At 36.8% G+C, this 22,202-nt stretch overlaps 1 protein-coding gene across 3 annotated transcripts in view; it reads right to left on the bottom strand.

The window, feature by feature from the left end:
* LOC146817849 (amine sulfotransferase-like) overlaps nt 1-22,202 on the bottom strand; it is a 148,785-nt gene that overhangs the window by 69,476 nt on the left and 57,107 nt on the right. The window lies entirely within an intron of this gene.

The raw sequence follows: 22,202 nt of genomic DNA, 5'->3' as shown, positions 1-22,202 counted from the left end.
GTTATAAGCCTGGAGGCAAGTTTCAGCTCAGGTTAAATAGCGTTTGATAACTTTTTAAGCAATTCGAGTTTTCACTATGTCAGAGGAAACTCTTCGTGGGAGAGAAGCGGCGGCGGCTGCACTCTATTCTAATCTACCTAAAATTACGAGTAATTCCAGCAATAAGAATACTGCTGAACAAAGTGGCAGTGACAATTCTGATGAAAATCAAATTAAAGCGGCGCTAAAAAGATTGGAAAAATGCATGTATCAGGAAATGTCGAAGTGGTGGGAACACAAGTCTTTAACTATGTATTTGGAAGAAAACCGTGTGCCTCGAGGGCTTCGAATACTGTTGGCGCCAAGTTATGAGAAACCTAATCCAAATATGCTTAAAGAATGGGGCCATGCTAATTTGGAATCTTCGGCTAAATTAATGCAAATATTGGTCAAATACGCTATTATTGACAGGGAGGCATTGATGGCAGAAATTCAAGATATAAATGACCTGTTAGCAAAATTTGAGCCTAATGCTTTGATTACTGAAACGCGCAAATCAATCAATGAGAGGCTCGTGAAGCAGGAAGATAAGATCAAGGCGCGAAAGGTGTACAAGTTCGCCCGTGACAAGGATGATTATGCCCAGGGCCGTATCTACACCTTCGCCAAGAAATTTGATAATGCGAAAAGATCCAAATTTGCACAACAGTCACAACAAACTAAATCTGCTAGGCCCACAGATCGTATAACAACGTCTAGTTCTGTTGTACCCAATGAAGCAACAAATACAAATCAAGAACTAAGTGATATTGAATCATTAACAAGCGGACCTTCATCGGACGAGGAAGGCTGCAGCACATGGGACCCCAATGCCATTATTTTAGACTTAGGAGAATAGGTGGATTTTTTAGTGTCGGACAGGCTCCAAACACTTCGACCACGAACCAAACCACCACCAAAGACTCAACAGCAAAAAGAACAAGATGTAATAAAAGGAGGAGTGAACATCGGAAAAAGCATAAAATCGCCCAAAAAACAAAAAAAGCAATATTGGCGAAAAAAGCAATAATAAATAATGAAATTATAAATTTATCCACAGTCACCCTTACTGAAGCCGAGAAACAACTTCTGAGCCTTGGATTAACATACTGCCCGGTTTCAGACTTCAACTATACAAAAACGAGAGTTGATATTTATCTTTACATCAGAAAACTCAAATTAAAAAAGTTCTTTTGTGTCAAGGAGGGTCATAATGAAAATGAAAAGGATCCAACCATTGACACTGCTGCTGCAATGAACACCTTGAATTTGCATGCGAGAGACACCAAAACCTTTTTGACAATGCATCAACTGGCTACTAATGATACAACTAATCTTGATATAACTTCCACTCAGGAGGAGCTTAGAATGGCCTCGGTTACACAATTAGGAGCCAACCTGAGTCCGTTCAAACCTAAATCGAAATTTATCCCCACAATGCCTAAGGATTCTATTGATGTTTTTCAAGATATAATTGTAGATGATCTTAAAAAGCTACATCATAGGATCAAACACAAAAAAAGATATAAAAGCCAGCATGAAAAGGACTATGCATTGCTAACCAAAAAATTAAGTGATGACTATAGGATCATTGTGGCCACTGCTGACAAAGGAGGTAACGTGGTTATCTGGCCGCAGGAAGCCTACATCAAGGAAGCAATGAATCAGCTCAATAATCCATCATGCTATTCCAAGAATACCATCAAGAACTTCAATGAAGCCAGAGAAGTCCTAAAAAAACTTTTGATGAAATGGAAAAGAGAAGGCATGATCTCCAAACAGGAATTTGAGTTTCTACATGTTGAGCATCCTTTACTACCAAAATTATATCTTTTACCCAAGGTCCACAAGCAAGTTGTTCCAGTGCCTGGGAGACCTATCATCTCTGCCATTGCAGGAGTAGCGGAACATGTGACTGAATATATCAACTACTTCCTGCAGGATTTGGTCAAGGGTCTTCCTACTTACATCAGGGATACTGGGGACTTCATTGGTAATATTAAAGATGCTGGTTGGAGCGATGATATGCTATTTATCACCTTAGATATCGAATCGCTTTATACTAGTATTGACCATGCATCTGGATTAAAGGCCTTGGAATTTTTCCTGGGCAAAAGGTCGATTAATTGTTATAACCATAACAAATTATTGATGGAACTTACCAGCTGGTGTCTTAATAACAACTTTTTTCTGTTTGGAAATGATATTTACATTCAGAAGCGTGGTGTGGCGATGGGGGCATGCTTCTCTCCCAGCTATGCATGTTTACATGTAGGCTGGTGGGAGGAGCATGTCCTCAGACTAACACATCATGATCTGTACAAAGAGCATGTGGTACTTTGGATGCGATTTATTGATGATGTTTTTATCTTATGGCGTGGCGATCCTGCCAGTGCGACCAATTTTGTCACTGCACTCAACACTAATCAGCAAAATCTTAGATTCACCTCTTCCATCAGTGAGTGTGAAGCTGATTTTTTAGATGTTAAAGTATTTGTACATCAGAATCATTTGGCCACTAAACTTTATCGAAAAAGCACTGCTGGCAATAATACTCTTCATGCCAGCAGTGCACATCCTAGACATGTTATCGATAATATTCCGTTTGGAGAATTATTGAGGCTCAAACGGATTTGCAGTGAAGCCAATGATCTTAAAATTTGTACAACTGAAGCTCTGGAAAGATTCAGACAAAGAGGCTATAGGGAATCCATCTTGAGGGATGCAGTTGTTAAAATGGAAGCTAGAACTCGTGAGTCACTATTAATAACAACGCCTAATGTCTCTGTTGATAGTGACTCTACAAACAACAGCCAGACCCCCAGGCTCATTATAGCCTACAGCAAACAGGCGAGACAAATCAGGTCCATTGTTCAAGAACGATGGCCGATATTAAAAACTGATTTGGTCTTAAAACCTAGACTACCGGATGGGCCAATAATCACATACAGGAGGGGACACTCTTTAAGGACCCAAGTTTGCCATGAGTTTCCCGAGCTCAGAAAACAAGAAGAGTGGTTGAAATCCCGGCCGGGGTTCAAGCGCTGCTCCACATGTAGAGCATGCAAATTTGGCAAAAACACCAACCAATATTGCACACCATTCAGCCCAGATCCATTTGATATACGTGGATCCTTTACTTGCAAAACCAAATTCGCTATCTATGTACTAACTTGTACCTGTGATCTTAGGTATGTCGGGAGCACCCGGCAACCAGTACATGTTAGGATTCTTCAGCATTTACGTGCCATTGTAAACAATGATGCATCATATCCGGTGGCGAGGCATTTCAAGGCTTGTCACAATAACAATTTGCAATGCCTTAACTATTTTGTAATTGCCTCAGTCCCTAAAACCAAGAGAGGGGGAGACCGTGATAAAATGCTTAGAAGATTAGAATCTGAATTTATTTTAAAACTAGACAGCAGATTCCCTAATGGGCTTAATACAACTGAGGATCTACATGTATTTCTTTAAATTCGTATTATGTATTGTATAAGGTGAGACTAATATGGAGTGTATTGCCCTGCCTGCTTCCACGCATATATATTATGAATTTCCTTTTTTGATCCCATTTTTTCTTTATATTCACATTTTTACTTTTCCTAGTATGTTTAATTACATGATTTAGGAATATATAAATGTGTTTTTTTCACTTCATTTATTAGACATAGACTCTTTGATATGTCTGTTTAGACCATACAATTAACAATAGTGAGTTCACATACAATGCTTTATAACATTTTTTATATCTCAACTCTCAGGCGTTTTTCCAGCACAATATAATCATTATCTTAGCATGCTAACTGCATTATATGCGTTCAGACATTTTTTGCTTCTTCATCTCCATGGTTTGATACTTATATCCAAAAAATACATTAAATTATTGACAATCTTGCATTATTTGCACAATTTTTTGTGTTTACATTATTGCGTAATTTGCACATTATTTGTATATATAATGAATTTTAATCTAAAATATTTGCACTTTATTGCGTTATTTGCACGGTCAATTAAGATTGGACATTATTGTATCGTGAACTATGAAGTTTGATGTATTTTATACTAAATAATGATGTGTATTTATATATGTTTTGCATAAGTATCATGTTAGAACATATATACTATTTGCGCCTGAGGGTTTTGGATTTTATCCTGTTATTTAATTGCACAGAATGTTTAATGTGGTCTAAAAATGAATTGTTTGGAAAACAGACTTTCCAAGTTTGAGTAATGTGTCTTCACTTTCTAAATGTCACATGGTGAAAAAAATGGTGAAAAAAATGCAGCCAATTGAAAGCCTTGATGTATAAAATGGGCTCATTTTATTTAACTGATTGTCTGTGAGCAAGGGCGGATGCCCGAAACGCGTCAGATATTTGTGAAGACTCAGCTTTAAAATAAATTAACAACTTTTGTGCCTGACTTTGGATCTGCGTGGTTTCTGCTTTCCGTGGACACGGATTCTTTTGAGACTGCAAGCATGGGATATATATATATATATATATATATATATATATATATACATAATATGGGTATATAATTATAATATATATCTATACACACACAAACACACATATACATACATATATATATATATGTCAATGTGACCGAAATGCATCTGGGATTCAAACGCCAGCGCTGTTTGAAAATGCAATAATATCTGCTTACTTCATCGTAATGTGTGCGGCTCACTCCTTTCTCGGCGAGAGAGGTTTTCTGTGATATATATATATATATATATATACATGTATATGTACATGCAGGCAACTATAACTCACGCGACCGCAGTCCTCTGCTGATGACGTCAGATATTACATCACTGATGACATATGTGTCTTTCTGAAAAAAAAATATTTGTAATATATGTATAGCTAAAAATTAATGGAAGAAGACATGGGTAAATAAGTGTCTAAATACAGTGATGTAATATCTGACGTCATCAGCAGAGGATTGCGGTCGCATGAGTTATAGTTGCCTGCACTAACTATAACGGGGGAATTTCAATGCTTTTTCACGAGTGAAATGTCCAGCTAACTATAACATGTGTGAAACCTTTTAAGTGAATTTGCAAGGTTTTTTTAAATGCTAATTCCTAACTATAACGTGTGTGAAACCTATGGTTTTTTCAGTGAATATATATATATATATATATATATATATATATATATATATTCACTGAAAAAAACATAGGTTTCAGGGGCGTTATAGTTAGCTGGACATTTCCCTCATACAAAACCCTAGAAATTCCCCTGTTATAGTAAGTTAAGCTAACTATAACTCGCGCCCCCGCAATGCACTGCTGATGTCACATATTACATCACTCATAACATGGTCAGTGACATCACTGATGACATCACTGATGACGTCATCCATGTGATAAATTAGTGCATCTTCTCACACCCTAATATAACCATTGATACACCGACTCAAAATTTCAGACGGCCATTTTGAAAACCATAGATACTCCAATACCAATAACTACATACCCACTCATTAACTCTTAGGTCTACATACACCTCCACTCACTCACCTGTACAGTCACTCATGCTTACAGTCACTCCGTACAAGACTATCATATGCATTTATACACCTATATAGACACTCTCACACAGCCAATCATCCATTGAGGTACTGACACACCTAGTCAGTCGTGCAAATAATTAAACACAGTCCAATTTACTCACCTATACAGTTAAACACACTCAAGATCACTAACTCATAAAAATAGTACCACATTCTTACGCTCTTATACAATCATTGATACAAACACACACTCATCCATACAGCCACTCTCACAATCACACACTCTCACATATACCCACTTATATACTCTTACACACATATATACTGCCTTTCACATATGTAGTTAGTCATACATGTACCACTGAGATATACATTCAATCCCTAACACACCCATACATACACTCACCCAACCATACAGTCCATCACAGATGCACTCTTAAAACCATGCACCCATAGAATCACCCACTCATACATCTATGCATAGAGTCACACACACCCTACCCACACAAACACTCAGGCACCCATACAGATACTCAGACAACCAATCAATAACCCATATAGACACTCATATAGCTATTCACAAAACTATGCAGCCACTTATACACCAACATGCAGACACATACAGACAGTCACACAGTTTAGTCACTAGTCTGCAGTAAGATACATTTAATGACTCACTTATAGAGTCAGTTACGCACCTAGAAAATCATCCATTCACACACTTGTACACCCACTCATTCTTCAACAGACCTTTCCCTATATATATTAAACATATTAAAACTGTACAGAAACACATGCTCACTGGATGATGTCATCAGTGATGTCATCAGTGATGTCATTTGAGATGTCATCAGTGATGTCATCAGTGATGTCACTGACCATGTCATGAGTGATGTAATATGTGACGTCATCAGCAGTGCATTGCGGGGGCGCGAGTTATAGTTAGCTGAACTAACTATAACGGGGGAATTTCTAGGGATTTGTATGAGGGAAATGTCCAGCTAACTATAACGCCCCTGAAACCTATGTTTTTTTAGTGAATTTCTAAGGTTTTTTAAATGCCAATTCCTAACTATGACGCCCCTGAAACCTTTGTTTTTTTCAGTGAATATATATATATATATATATATAAAAATATATATATATATATGTATATATATATGTATATATATATATATTCACTGAAAAAACCATGGGTTTCACACACGTTATAGTTAGGACTTAGCATTTAAAAAACCTTAGAAATTCAGTGAAAAAACCATAGGTTTCACACACGTTATAGTTAGGAATTAGCATTTAAAAAACCTTAGAAATTCAGTGAAAAAAACCATAGGTTTCACACATGTTATAGTTAGCTGGACATTTTACTCGTTAAAAACCATTGAAATTGCCACGTTATAGTTAGTTCAGCTAACTATAACTCGCGCGCCCGCAATGCACTGCTGATGACGTCACATATTACATCACTCATGACATGGTCAGTGACATCACTCATGACATCACTGATGACATCTCAAATGACATCACTGATGACATCATCCAGTGAATGTGTGTTTTCCTGAAAATTAAATATGTTTTATTTATGTATATCTCAAGGTCGATGGAAGAATAAATGGGTATATAAGTGTCTAAATGGATGATTTGTTTTTGAAAAATTGATTGTGTAGCTGACTGATTAAGTGTATCATAGTGAATACATGGCTTAGTGAGTAATGTTTAAATATGGAAATATCTGTATCAGTCTCTCACTTTGTGTATATGTGGCTGCATGGGTTGGTGAGTAGCTACATGGGTGTCTATATGGGTTATTAGTTGGTTTTTTGAGTATCAGTCTGAGTGTCTTCATGGTTCGGTGGCGGGTATTACGTAGTGCATAGGTGCATGAATGAGTGGCTCACTCTTTGTATATGTTGAAGACAGCATGTGTGCAGGACTGTATGGGTGGATGAGTGTGTGTATGGGTGTGTTAGTGAGTGAATGACTGTCTCAATAGTGTCTTTATGAGTAACTACATATGTTTTAAACTAGTATATGTGACTATTGGTGTAAATAAGTGAGTATATGTGAGAGTGAGACATTGGAAGAGTTCTTGTATGAATAAGTATGTGTTTCTATCAGTGATTGTTTAAAAGACTAAGTATGTGTAAGTTTCCGTAGAAGTAAGTGTGGTGGTGTGTGAATAACTGTATATGCAAGTAAATGTATGTTTTATTCTTTATTAGCATGGGTGACTATGTGTGTGAGTAGCTCTATGGATAAGTGGCATTGTGTAACAGGATGTATAGGTGTATGAGTACATATGATAAGTGAGTACATGTATGAGTGACTGTATTGAACTGTTGGTGAATGAATGGATGTGTATGTGGATCTTAGAATTACTGAAGAGGTTGTTGTAACTGTTATTGGTATGTCCATTCTTTTGTAAATTTTAGTCTCTATTTTTGTATGTGTGTATCAAAGGTTATATTAGGGTGAGAGGAGGTCTACCACTCTATCACAAGGATGATGTCATCAGTGATGTCATTTGAGATGTCATCAGTGATGTCATGAGTGATGTCACTGACCATGTCATGAGTGATGTAATATGTGACGTCATCAGCAGTGCATTGCGGGCGCGCGAGTTATAGTTAGCTGAACTAACTATAACGTGGCAATTTCAATGGTTTTTTACGAGTAAAATGTCCAGCTAACTATAACATGTGTGAAACCTATGGTTTTTTTCACTGAATTTCTAAGGTTTTTTAAATGCTAATTCCTAACTATAACGTGTGTGAAACCTATGGTTTTTTCACTGAATTTCTAAGGTTTTTTAAATGCTAAGTCCTAACTATAACGTGTGTGAAACCCATGGTTTTTTCAGTGAATTTGCAAGGTTTTTTAAATGCAAATTTTTTTTTTTCTTCTATTTTTTCTAACATATTTTTATTTTAATTTTCTTACCTTTTATAAAGACTATGATTAAATTTTTAAAATTCTTTAATATGTTTTTTTTAATATATTTTTTAAAATAAACATGTAAAATTTATTTGCAGTACTTTTTTTCTATTTTTTTTATTATTTTTTTAGTACGCGTACCGTAAGCTCACGGTAAGCGTACGGTTCACGCTACGTCCGTTATTTATCCACGCTGCTTGCGTATAGTTACGCAATTTGCGTAGCCGCGCGTACTCCGCGTGGGACGCGTACGCGTGTACGCTACACGCGCACGTTACGCGGAAGTGTCGGGTAGTGACTGTTATGCGCATGCGCGCAAGCGCGTGTCTTTTTTACGCGCATGCGCACTTTTGCCGTAAGCGTACCGTAAGCGTACCGTAAGCGTACGGTAGGTCATGTGATCATGAAACACAACTTTTGATTGGTTGAAACTACTTTCAGTTCTAGAACTCTCCTACACCACACCCATTCCCCTCATTTCTGCTTGTGATCCCTTAGGAGAAGGAGCTGGTTTGTCTTTGGGATACGATGGCAGAACAGCAGAGCTCTTCTGAGAGTGAGGCTAGCACTAGCAGCACTGTCTTGAGGCAGAGATCGAGGAAACAAAAGCCCTCTTATGTATGGGATTATTTTACTTTTCCTGAAGGCCAGCAAAAGGTGAATGCACCCTTAGTAACTTGCAGGCTGTGTCAGCGTGTACTTTCTAGAGGTAATCCTGACAGGAAGTATTCCTTTGGGAATCACACCATGAAGAGACACCTCAAGGATGTACACAAAAGGACACATGGTCATCTTTTTGGAGGTAACTCTTCAGAAAGACAAGCAAGTACATCCACAGCAGCTCAGCCTGGACCATCATCTGCAGAGCTGACTCCTTCTTCTGCAGGTCAGGTGAGCCCTTCATCTGTGGGGGGAGAATCTCCTTTTGCTGGCACTCTGGAAATGAACCCTCGATTTCGAAGGGTTGATATTCGATGCGCCTTTTGTCAAGATCTAATTTGCCATAGGGAGACCAGTGTTTCCCTAGTGAACAACAAAATAGATCAGCACATTTGTCGCTTTGAATAATTTTCCCATGCTTTCTTTCCTCTGTCCCTGCATGAACACAACGGTTCTTTTAAGAGCCAACCTTATCTTTCATCTTTTTTTTACATATGTTTTTAAAAACTTTTTTTTTTTTTTTTACCGTACGCATACGGTGCGCGTACTTTTTTTTTTTTTTTTTTAAAAACACTAAAAATCAATTATCACATTACAAGGTCCTTGAGAGACTACAATTATTATTATTGACTTACCATACTCACTCAAAAAAATATTTATTCATTTGTGTTTTTAAAAAATAGCTTTAAAAATGGTTCTAGTTTTCGAAAATTTTCTATATGAATCTGAAAAAAAAGAAAAAAGTATTAATATTTTTAAAACATTTTATAATACAGTACACATATTTACATTTTTTTCAAAAAAATATTTTTGCCTTATTTTTGCTGTTTTCAGAATATATTGCATTTCACTATAAATTGTGAAAGCAATTGCATTCATCATTTTACAGCGGGCAAAAAAAAATAACAATCACAAAGATTGTAATAAAAAAGCCCAGAATCTCTTTTTACTTAAACTTAACATTATAGAAATGCATAATATTCTAAAAAAATATCATCTAATACCAATAGTTATTTCTTTAAAATACCGTCTGATATGTTTGTTTCAGAAGTATAATCACAATATTATATCTCAAATAACTCCACAATACATCTGATTCCATTTCCTTTAGGCCAAATAGTAATTTTAAAAATTTTTTGGGAATAAATTTCCAACAGTAATCAAATAAAATTCTAAAGTTTAATTTGTCCAGATCTCACCGATTCTCTGTTACATTTTGGTTCACGAAAATTTTTGGAATAATTTATTAAGTCCACAATAGAATTGGTTACTTTTCCGCATGGCCAAATAGTAATTTTTTAAATCATTTTTGAAAAAAATTCCAATGGCAGTCCAATAACATTCCAAAATTTAAATTGTGCAGATGTTACCGATTATCTCTAAATTATTGGTTTTTCAAAGTTTCATTAAAAATTAAAAAAGTCCACATTACAATTGGTTATCTTTCCATTAGGCCAAATGATAATTTAAAAAATCTTTTTTCTACAAAATTGCAATGGTAATCCAGTAAAATGGTAAAATTATTTTGTCCAGATCTTGCCAAATCTGTCTAAAATTTAGGTTTCAGGAAGATTAGATAGGAATTTGCTAAATCAAAAGGCAAACGTTGTTTGAAAATCAATTGGGAATCATTACACAGTGTCCAACCTTTTTCACATTTAAGATAAACTGTGTAATGTCCAGAAGTAACAGTAGGTCCATCATGGAAAATTATTGCAACAGTTACAAAAGTTTTTCCTGAAATTGATAATTGCTGTCCTGTAAACTTCTTTATTAAAGTATCCAATTTTGAACCATCAGCTCTACATCGTTGCATCATTAAAATTACATACTGTCCGTATTCCTTTAAAATTAATGTTGAAAACATGTCAGATTTACACTCACCACATTTCATGCTATGATTAGCATCTTTAACTAATTTTGCAAAAGTAACTGTTTTACTTTCTGGCAATGTCAAATAAATAAACCTTTCATTATCAACATTAGAGCCACATATATTATAACAATTATCACAACTATGTTCCCATTTATAAGAGAGACCAAAAAAAATGTCAATGGGAACTCCTTCTTCTTCCACTACCTGAAGAAAATACATCAAAAATTCCTGTGCGTCTTGCTGTACATTTTGAGAAAACTGTGTTCGTCCTGAACATACATCTAAAAGTTTTCTAATTTCAGTAGCACTTTCTATTTGAGTTTTATCTTTACTCAGCTTTTGAAAAAGGAGACTCAGCTCTGAACAGAATCTTTTTCCCTGATTTACTATTATCTGCTCTTGCAAACTTTCCAGATAAAATGCAACATTCAGCACTACATTTGCGTAGCAGTTGACACCAGAGCTATTTTCAAAATGACATCCTACAACCTGTTCTTCATTTTCCTTTTTCTTTTTGCTTGCAATTACATCACTCCTCTTTTTTTTCCTCTTCTCTACATCTTCATTACAGATATTGTCATTTTTTCTTTTACGAGAAACTACACGTTTCTCTAACACAGGATACTGACCTAAATGAGGAGCATAGCTTCTTCTTAATCTATTATACTCCTTTACACAGTTTGTATCAGCACTAACTTTTGAGTCATCAAAGTCTATCATGAATAAACCTGATAATGTTTTCACTCGTGACAAAGCAACATATGCCATACCTTCTTTGAACACAGTTGAACCAATGTTCACAAATGCACAATCTACAGTCAATCCTTGAGACTTGTGAATAGTTACAGCATATGCTAGAGAAAACGGAAACTGCTTCCTACGTACATATAAGTCTTTCACAAGCATGAAACGAACTGTACAACGACAAATATCTTTAACTTCTTCTATCTGATCAAATTTTATTTTTAAACATTCAATTCCTTCTTTTTTCTGATAATTAATAAAACCCACAACTCTTCCCATAGCTCCATTAACTAAACATTTTTCAACATCCAAATTTCTTCTTAAAAATACTCTACAGTTCATGCAAACATATAGATTTTTTTCTAATCCAGCTGTTTTGGAGATGTTCTTCTCTAGTGAGTCCAATTTATTTTTCATTTTGCCTGTTACTGTGACAGTAATTCTTCCATCCTCAATTTTGTCCACTGCTTCCAATTTCCTGATCTCTTCCTTTTCCAATTTCAAAAGCTCCTCATTGAATATTGAGCATTCACGTAGAGTTGGCATTAAGCAGATGCCACTTTTGTTTTCTGCAATGTTCTTGTATATCTTCTCTGCAACTATTTCTTCCTTTGGAAATAAATTATGTAGCAGCCGACTCTGTAATGCTTTTTTGCCAACTTCTGTGAGTAGTCCAATTCTGATATCCTTCAGAATACTTCCATATTCTTCATCGCTTGCTTGCCTCATATTAGTAGTAAGTTCCTTGTACTCAAAGAAGGACCAAATATTTGTATTTCCGATGCTTCCCAATGACTTCTTTGTGTCTTCATGTGTGACAGTATTAAATACTGGTTGTCCTTTAACTGGAGTAAGTTGCAAAAGATCTCCAAAAACTATGACGTGTTTTCCACCAAATAACATGTCATAGTCTGTCTTCAAAATTTGCTGCATTCTTAAATGCACAAAGGCAAGCATTAAGTTTGATACCATGCTCACCTCATCAATAATGAGAACTTGCATCTTCTTCAATACTCTTGAAACTTCCAAGGATGCTTCTCCAGTTAGCTTGTTGTATTGTATTTTGTTCTCATGCTCCACTGGTAACATTAGCAAACGATGTAAAGTGATTCCTTTTATGTTATATGCTGCTAACCCAGTTGGAGCAGTAACCACACAAGACAAAGTAGAATCCGTTTTTTGCTTTAGGTTGCTTCTGATGACTTAATAAGTGTCCAACATGTTTGATTTCAAAATATCTGTACTTTCTGGGTCATTCTCGGCCAAATATTCAATTTCTCCTACAGATTTCAGTACCCGATTTCTCATTGCTGCAAGGCCTAAACTTGCCCAAATTATTCTTCTTGACTTCGAGTAGAGACTTGCAGAAGATAACCTATCTGAACATTCGTAGGATCCAATTTCTCGATGCGATAACATCTTCAAACTGAAACTGTACAGCTTCTTACTGACAGTCTTCTCGTGAGAAATCTCTTCCCACATTTCCTTCAATTCTGTTTTTTCTGATTTTGTAATGTAAGACGTTACATATCGAGCAACAGCAATGGAATTGTCAGCAACATACTGTATATCCATGTTAGCGTTCCACATGGATAAAATGACTGGGTTGTAGTCATTTATATTTTTTGATTCTTCTTTTCTTTTAAGGTGGTAGGTATTCTTAGGTGATTTTCTTGTGATAGTATGTCTCACAGCTGACATAAAACTGTTTACTCTTCCATTTGAAAGAACAGGTCTAGGAAATCCAAATCGACATTTAGTGTAGTATTTTTCTTTGCTCTTGTATTTCCGTCGACAGTATTTTCCACACCGATGACTTTGGAAACGTAAAACTTGCTCCTTTAACTTGTTCTCTTCTGTGCTTTTTGGTATAGCACATGTTGCATATTCTTCAATGTAAGATAACACTGCTTCATCAGTATCTGTTCCAAACTTTGGGGCATCCTTGATCCACAACAGCATATGAATATGAGGAGCACCTCTTGCCTGGTACTCTTTTCTCCAAAAGAAATCCACTACTTCTCCAAGAGGTGGATTTTTTTTATTGCAGATGAAGGACATCATAGCCTCAAATCTATGATTGAAATATCTGCAAACATTAACCGGATCCAATGAGCACAGTTCTCCTGCTGTCTTGTATTCGATGTTTTTAATGTTTGAATTGGCCTCTCGTAGAAAATCCAGTAAATCATCCCAAGCGTACTCGGCACAGCTTAGGGTAAGGAACCATGTTGGTGTTCCTAAATTCCGTAACATGCATTTTAGTTCACCATGGCGTCGGTACCAATATTCATTTGTCCCACGCTGACAAGCCATCAGATTGATCAGTTGTGTTTCCAAATGATCATCTCGGTGCTGCACTTTCTCCATAAAATCCTTAGCAGACACATTTTGTAAATGTACTCCACTTTTTAAAATGTGATTTACTGCATAAGACAGTGCAGACAAGTCGCTTTCAAATAAAAGATGGAACAAATAAGGAATACTTTGTCGAAATCTGGGATCTTCAGCATATAGTCTTGTAGTCCGATACTCAGAAGCTGGAATCTGTTCTGGACGTTCATCGTATCGTCCTCCTTTTCCTTTAGGAAACAGCTGGGGAAAACATCGAGCTTCCAAGCTCTCCTCCCATACACTCACGGGAGTTCCTTTTGCTTTCTTCATCTGAAAGAGATCAATATTATCTCCCATAACTTCTTTTGAATGAAGAGGATGTATGCTAAAATGTTCATAAATTTCTTCTTCCTTTGACTTGTCCACTTTTTCAATTTGTCCAGTTGGTGTTTCTGTGTCTTCTTGTAAATCTTCTTCTTCTTCTATATAAATTGATTCATACCATTTGTTATTCCTTTTCAAATACAAATTTGCTCTTTGTACTTTCCGCACATCTACCAGCTCCTGCCAAATCTTCTTATTCTTTGTAGGTACACCATTAACCAGAATAACTAATGGTTCAGTTTCCAAAGTATCCGCATCAATAGTTTCCATATTTTTTTTCAAATCCAAGGGCAAATACACCACTCTTCCTTTTAAACCTCTCAGTAAATCAGAAGGAGGTAATTTACCAGTTTTGGGCTCCATACGTACTATGGTCTGGAACGGATGAACACATTGAATGAGTATAGACTCATATGTATTTAATTCAGAAAGTTCAGCAGGAATAGCATCCAATTCTAAATTATTATGTACAGCTCTGGTCGGCATTCTATTTTCCTCTAACTTGTTGTAACAGTATTTACAAATACGCTGATCTTCACCCAATTCAAAACAATTTTCTAGAAATATATATGTGGCAAAATCCTTCCACTTATAATTATCTTCATTTTCACTCTTTCTGTAGAGATCAACATTCCTAGTTTGTTTTCTATAATGAGTTCTGCGGCAACAAATACAAGTAAAATTTGGTCTTTCATTAGAGACTATTGCAAATTTTGTTATGTGATCATTAAATGTGTTACTTACAGAGGGTTCTACATTCTCTTCCACTTCTTCCTCATTTACTGTGTCCTTCTCTGCACTGTTTTGTTCAGGACCAAAGTAACAAAACTGAATTTCATCAACAACCTTCTCTACATCTGATACCGTTCCTCGGAACAGAGCCCTATTCAATTCATTTAACTTTATTGCTGGACTTTTGGCAAAATACAACCGTCTCACAAACTTTCTCATTTCAGTATGATGAACAGCCAGCATCCTAAAATGATGGAAAACACTATTGCACACTTTTCTAGATAGACAAGCCAGAGAATGACCCTGCAAACCAGTATTCTCTCTCACTCTGCATGGATCCAGACTTTGAAGCACCTTAATCTTCTGTTTTATACTTTTTTTACTATATTCTCTTAGAAACTCTCGAAATTTGTCAATAGATTCCTGACGCACAGTGCAAATACTACTACAATTCCAAGTGTACACTGGGGCTTTAGGACGTCTCCCCATTGCCTCATCTGCCATCACTTGTACCTCATCTCTTGGAAACATTATCTCCTTCTCCATTATGCAACCATTTTTTACTTCGTATGAACGACCTCTGGTGTCAACTGCATGCAGCAAACTATTACTTTGAAAATAGCTCTCTTCATTAAAAAAAGGTTCACTACTTGAACTATGCATCCACTTTCATAAAAACACTTTACAAAAGTTTGTTCTGTTCACTACTCTTTTCCTTTTGCTATGTGATTTCAGTACATTAACCATTTTGTCTAATGTACGCATCCTATTCAAAATTAATATGAATAGTTTCCTTTTTAATTCTAATGCCTTTGCTGCAATGGCTTCAATTTCTTTTTTTCTCTTATAAAACTTTGTCTTTTTCTTATATTTCTTCACATCCTTTATCAAATTGGACATAACTCTTCTCTGAAACATTTTTCTACGTATCTCTTTAAACGCTGTTTTTCTGTTTAAGTTTAACTTTTTAGTTGCAGAAGGTATATTTGCATTAACTAAATTCTCAATTTTTTCTTGTCCTTTTTGTTTGAAATCATTCTTTCCTGTACAGACATTTTGTACATTTTTCCTTTTTTTGAATATATTCCTTAGAAAATCTTTTTTTTGCTTACCAGAAGATTTTTTCTTCCTCCCAACATCAGCATCTTCTACTAACTTTGATCCTCTAGTTGTCTTCAAATATAGTTTTTTTTTTAGCGTTTTTTGAAATCTGGATTTTGTAGGCATCTTAAATTTTGTTCACTGCTCTTCAGCAATACCTGAAAAAAACAAAAAAAAAAATTCCTTTATTTTATTTAAATATATTACTACATTTCTTTTCACAATACTCACAAAACGAAATTTCTTTGCCAATTTGAATGCACACTTACTGCTCTTTTTTTTGGGCAAGTGAAAATCACTTTTACAAACTGACACATTATGAAACCACTTTTCAGATTTTTTAAAAAGCCCATGTCCAGACTGCTACACTCCAGCAAGGGCAACCAGCCTTAGTGATGCTGAATGTATTTGCATTACAGACTGAAACCTGAAAACCCCACTCGCTTGTAAATACTGTGCATGATTATACATGGCAAGCAGATGGGTGTGTGCTAAGAGTCTGCTTCTTCCCCCAAAAAATCGCTCCCCCTTTCCATCTAATGCAACTGTGAAATCACCAGAAAAAAATGCAATAAATCTCTGCCTATAATTCCTCTTTGCACACAGAGTCATGTTTTCACATTAGTCCCAAAACGAAATTTCTTTGCCAATTTAAAAGCACACTTACTGCTCTTTTTTTTTTGGCAAGTGAAAATCACTTTTACAGACTGACACATTATGAAACCACTTTTTTGATTTTCTTAAATGCACATGTCCAAACTTCTTTTTCAGACCACCACCATGTGTAACCTGGGTGGCTGCCTACACTCCAGCAAGGGCAACCAGCCTTAGTGATGCTGAATGTATTTGCATTACAGACTGAAACCTGAAAACCCCACTCACTTGTAAATACTGTGCATGATTATACATGGCAAGCAGATGGGTGTGTGCTAAGAGTCTGCTTCTTCCCCCAAAAAATCGCTCCCCCTTTCCATCTAATGCAACTGTGAAATCACCAGATAAAAACGCAATAAATCTCTGCCTATAATTCCTCTTTGCACACAGAGTCATGTTTTCACATTAGTCCCAAAACGAAATTTCTTTGCCAATTTAAAAGCACACTTACTGCTCTTTTTTTTTGGACAAGTGAAAATCACTTTTACAGACTGACACATTATTAAACCCCTTTTTTGATTTTCTTAAATGCACATCTCCAAACTTCTTTTTCAGACCACCACCATGTGTAACCTGGGTGGCTGCCTACACTCCAGCAAGGGCAACCAGCCTTAGTGATGCTGAATGTATTTGCATTACAGACTGAAACCTGAAAACCCCACTCGCTTGTAAATACTGTGCATGATTATACATGGCAAGCACATGGGTGTGTGCTAAGAGTCTGCTTCTTCCCCCAAAAAATCGCTCCCCCTTTCCATCTAATGCAACTGTGAAATCACCAGAGCAAAACGCAATAAATCTCTGCCTATAATTCCTCTTTGCACACAGAGTCATGTTTTCACATTAGGCACAAAACGAAATTTCTTTGCCAATTTGATAGCAGACTTACTGCTCTTTTTTTTGGGCAAGTGAAAATCACTTTTACAGACTGACACATTATGAAACCACTTTTTTGATTATCTTAAATGCACGTGTCCAAACTTCTTTTTCAGACCACCACCATGTGTAACCTGGGTGGCTGCCTACACTCCAGCAAGGGCAACCAGCCTTAGTGATGCTGAATGTATTTGCATTACAGACTGAAACCTGAAAACCCCACTCGCTTGTAAATACTGTGCATGATTATACATGGCAAGCACATGGGTGTGTGCTAAGAGTCTGCTTCTTCCCCCAAAAAATCGCTCCCCCTTTCCATCTAATGCAACTGTGAAATCACCAGAGCAAAACGCAATAAATCTCTGCCTATAATTCCTCTTTGCACACAGAGTCATGTTTTCACATTAGGCACAAAACGAAATTTCTTTGCCAATTTGATAGCACACTTACTGCTCTTTTTTTTTGGCAAGTGAAAATCACTTTTACAGACTGACACATTATGAAACCACTTTTTTGATTTTCTTAAATGCACATGTCCAAACTTCTTTTTCAGACTACCACCATGTGTAACCTGGGTGGCTGCCTACACTCCAGCAAGGGCAACCAGCCTTAGTGATGCTGAATGTATTTGCATTACAGACTGAAACCTGAAAACCCCACTCGCTTGTAAATACTGTGCATGATTATACATGGCAAGCACATGGGTGTGTGCTAAGAGTCTGCTTCTTCCCCCAAAAAATCGCTCCCCCTTTCCATCTAATGCAACTGTGAAATCACCAGATAAAAACGCAATAAATCTCTGCCTATAATTCCTCTTTGCACACAGAGTCATGTTTTCACATTAGGCACAAAACGAAATTTCTTTGCCAATTTGATAGCACACTTACTGCTCTTTTTTTTTGGGCAAGTGAAAATCACTTTTACAGACTGACACATTATGAAACCACTTTTTTGATTTTCTTAAATGCACATGTCCAAACTTCTTTTTCAGACCACCACCATGTGTAACCTGGGTGGCTGCCTACACTCCAGCAAGGGCAACCAGCCTTAGTGATGCTGAATGTATTTGCATTACAGGCTGAAACCTAAAAACCCCACTGGCTTGTAAATACTGTGCATGATTATACATGGCAAGCAGATGGGTGTGTGCTAAGAGTCTGCTTCTTCCCCCAAAAAATCACTCCCCATTTTTCCTACTAATGCAACTGTGAAATCACCAGAAAAAAACGCAATAAATCTCTGCCTATAATTCCTCTTTGCACACAGAGTCATGTTTTCACATTAGTCACAAAACGAAATTTCTTTGCCAATTTGAAAGCACACTTACTGCTCTTTTTTTTTTGGCAAGTGAAAATCACTTTTACAGACTGACACATTATGAAACCACTTTTTTGATTTTCTTAAATGCACATGTCCAAACTGCTTTTTCAGACCACCACCATGTGTAACCTGGGTGGCTGCCTACATTCCAGCAAGGGCAACCAGCCTTAGTGATGCTGAATGTATTTGCATTACTGAGTCCAACCTCAAACCCTTAAACTATTCTTTTTTTTTCCAGTACACCTTAATTTATTGTGAAAACATAGTCCATATTATTTTACATGTTCCTCACATTTAAATTTCTCCCAAAACAGAAAATGATAAACGCAACTTCAACAAAAAGAATTTCCATTTCTATTATTCATTTCTTAAGTTACCACATACATCCCCTCTCAAACTCATAACTCACCTTTAAAATTAGTTAGTTGTGAAAGAAATGTGGCACTCAAACAGCAGATTATCAGAGCCAGGATCTCTGTTGTGTTCACCTCTCTCCTCTCAGCAGAACCAGATAATGGCAAACTTTCCCTCTATTTTTCCACACATATACATGTAAGTTTCAAATCTCAGTGCTTCCCCCTTTTTTTCAAATGTAATCACACATTTCTATTGGTTGAAAACCAACCCTTTTCCAAAAGTACCCTGCCCCCAACTTGACTTCTGCCTAGTACCCTTCCCCCAACTTGACTTCTGCCTGCTACCATAGCAACAGCTCATGGAACACTGCTGTGTGGAGTTAGGTCAGAAGTTCGCCACACAATGTTTCAATTCCACAGAGCAAGAGTGCTTGACTTTTCAAACCTAACAGCAAATCCATAGTACTGTTCTTTGGTAACACATTTTTCTGTACCAATACAAAACATGCTTCTATTAATTTACACATACAGCCTAGTTTTTATTCTAGAATGGTATGAAACAGCCAATCAGTTCTTTTTGTTTTGAAAAAAATATGTATGCCTCCATTTCCAAACTGTCTTTCTTTTCATATTGCCATTCTACTGAAAGACACCTCCTGAGTGCATCCAGTTCTCCTTTGAAGATGTTCACAGTGTGGATTGTAGGGCACAGCTATGTCTTCTGGAGTGAAAAGTTTGTTGAGAAAACAGATATGGTGAGAGACCTTGCTTTGCCAAATGTAGACATTAAATGGATTGGTCAGAGAGGGTTAAAGTGGCACCAGTTGATGCCATTGGTGAAATCCTTCATGCAAATCCAACACCCTGACCTCATAATAGTGCACTGTGGTGGCAATGACCTAGGCACTTTGACTGGGGTAGGTCTGGAAATGCTTATGAAGGACACCTTTGCACAACTGTTTTCACTTTTCCCTAAAACTGCCTTTGTGTTTTCCAACATATGCCAAAGGCAAAAATGGAACTGGTCCAATCATTTCTGTCCGCAGATTGACAAAGCAAGAAAGCACGTCAACAAATCTGTTTCTGCTTTCCTCCGTGACTATGGTATGGGTGCCATTTACCACAACAACTTGCGTTATGACATGCAAGACATTTATAGAGGAGATGGTGTGCACTTCAATGATGAAGGGAACAGAGTCTTCCTTTTGAACCTTAGACTCTGCATCGGTACTTACTTGTAAGTACCACTTATAAAAATGACTTCATAAACACAACAGCTCTTTTTAGAGCTCCCTAATATCTAAACTCTTAATTTTGCATTTCATTTATTTATTTTTATTTATTTTTTACCGTACGCTTACCGTACGCGTACCCCGTGATTTTTTAAAAAATCAATAAATGTTTTTTTTCTACTTTTCTGTCCTTCTTTGACCCCCTTACAAATGTTAGGGGGTCTGTAACTCTCCTCATTGCCCCCTTTTCTTGTTTTCACTCTTTTTTTTCAGAGTGAAATACACAAAATGGCGGCCGCCGCTTCCTGGTTTCGGCCGATTCGAATGTTTACTAAGATCTAAGGGCCAATCAGAATCGCGCTCGCGCACGCCACCGTACGCTTACGGTAAGCGTACGGTAAGCGTACCGTAAGCGGGCTCAGATATATATATTGATTTAAAGGCTATTTTCTCAGAATCTACTGAACAGATTTACACCAAACCTACAAAAGGCACTTCCTTGACCTAGGGACTACCTCTCTGCCAAATTTCGAGTAATTCTGTTCAGCCGTTCGGGCTGTAGCTCGTTCTAAAGGTCCTATGGAAAAATGCATGGGGAAAACGCGTTTTGGGACCCCCCTTTTATCTCAGCCCCCGCTTGACGAATCCCCCCGAGACTTTCAGGGTAGGAGCGGAGCGTAGCGCCCCACCTATTTTGAGAAATTCGCGAGGATTCGTCAACCGGCGCCAAAGTTATTCAAAATAGAATGTTGCGGATTTCCTATGGAAAAGGGGTCCTAACTATAACTACCTACTGGCGACCGCCAGTAGGTAATGTATATATATATATATATATATATATATATATATATATATATATATATATATATATATATATATGTATATATATATATATATATTACCTACTGGCAGTCGCCAGTAGGTAGTTATATTTAGGACCAAGTTTCCATAGGAAGAGCATTTTCTGTTTTGCTTATAACTTTGGCGTTGTTTGATGAATCTTCATGAAATTTTCCAAACTAATTCTTTGTTCATATCAACTCCTATGTTGAATGTTGAAAGGGGTGATTCATCAAGGGGGGGCCGAGAAAAAAGGGGGGTCCCAAAACATGTTTTCTCCATGTTAAATCCATAGGAAACTTTAGACAAGGCTACAGGTCGAATGGGTGAACGGAATTACCCCAAATTTGGAAGGGAGAAGGGTCTTGGTCTAGAAAGCACGCCTTTGTTTATTTGGTGTAAATTCGTTCAGTAGTTTTTGAGAAGTATCGAAATTTACAGATATCAATATTTGGGAATTCTGCCATCTGATTGGTTGAGGCGTTACGAACACGAGCTTGTTGGTGATTGGCTGCGAGCGGTTGGAACTAGGAAGTGTGGGCTGCCATTTTGTGATTCCGTTGAAGCGAATAAGGGGAGAAAAGGGAGAAAAAAGTGGGAAAGAGGAGGGTAGGA

This window comes from Triturus cristatus, chromosome 6 (assembly GCF_964204655.1).
Source record: "Triturus cristatus chromosome 6, aTriCri1.1, whole genome shotgun sequence".
NCBI classification, from domain to species: Eukaryota; Metazoa; Chordata; class Amphibia; order Caudata; family Salamandridae; genus Triturus; species Triturus cristatus.
The sequence above is the reverse complement of the archived record's forward strand: the minus strand, read 5'-3'. Positions and strand labels throughout refer to the sequence as shown.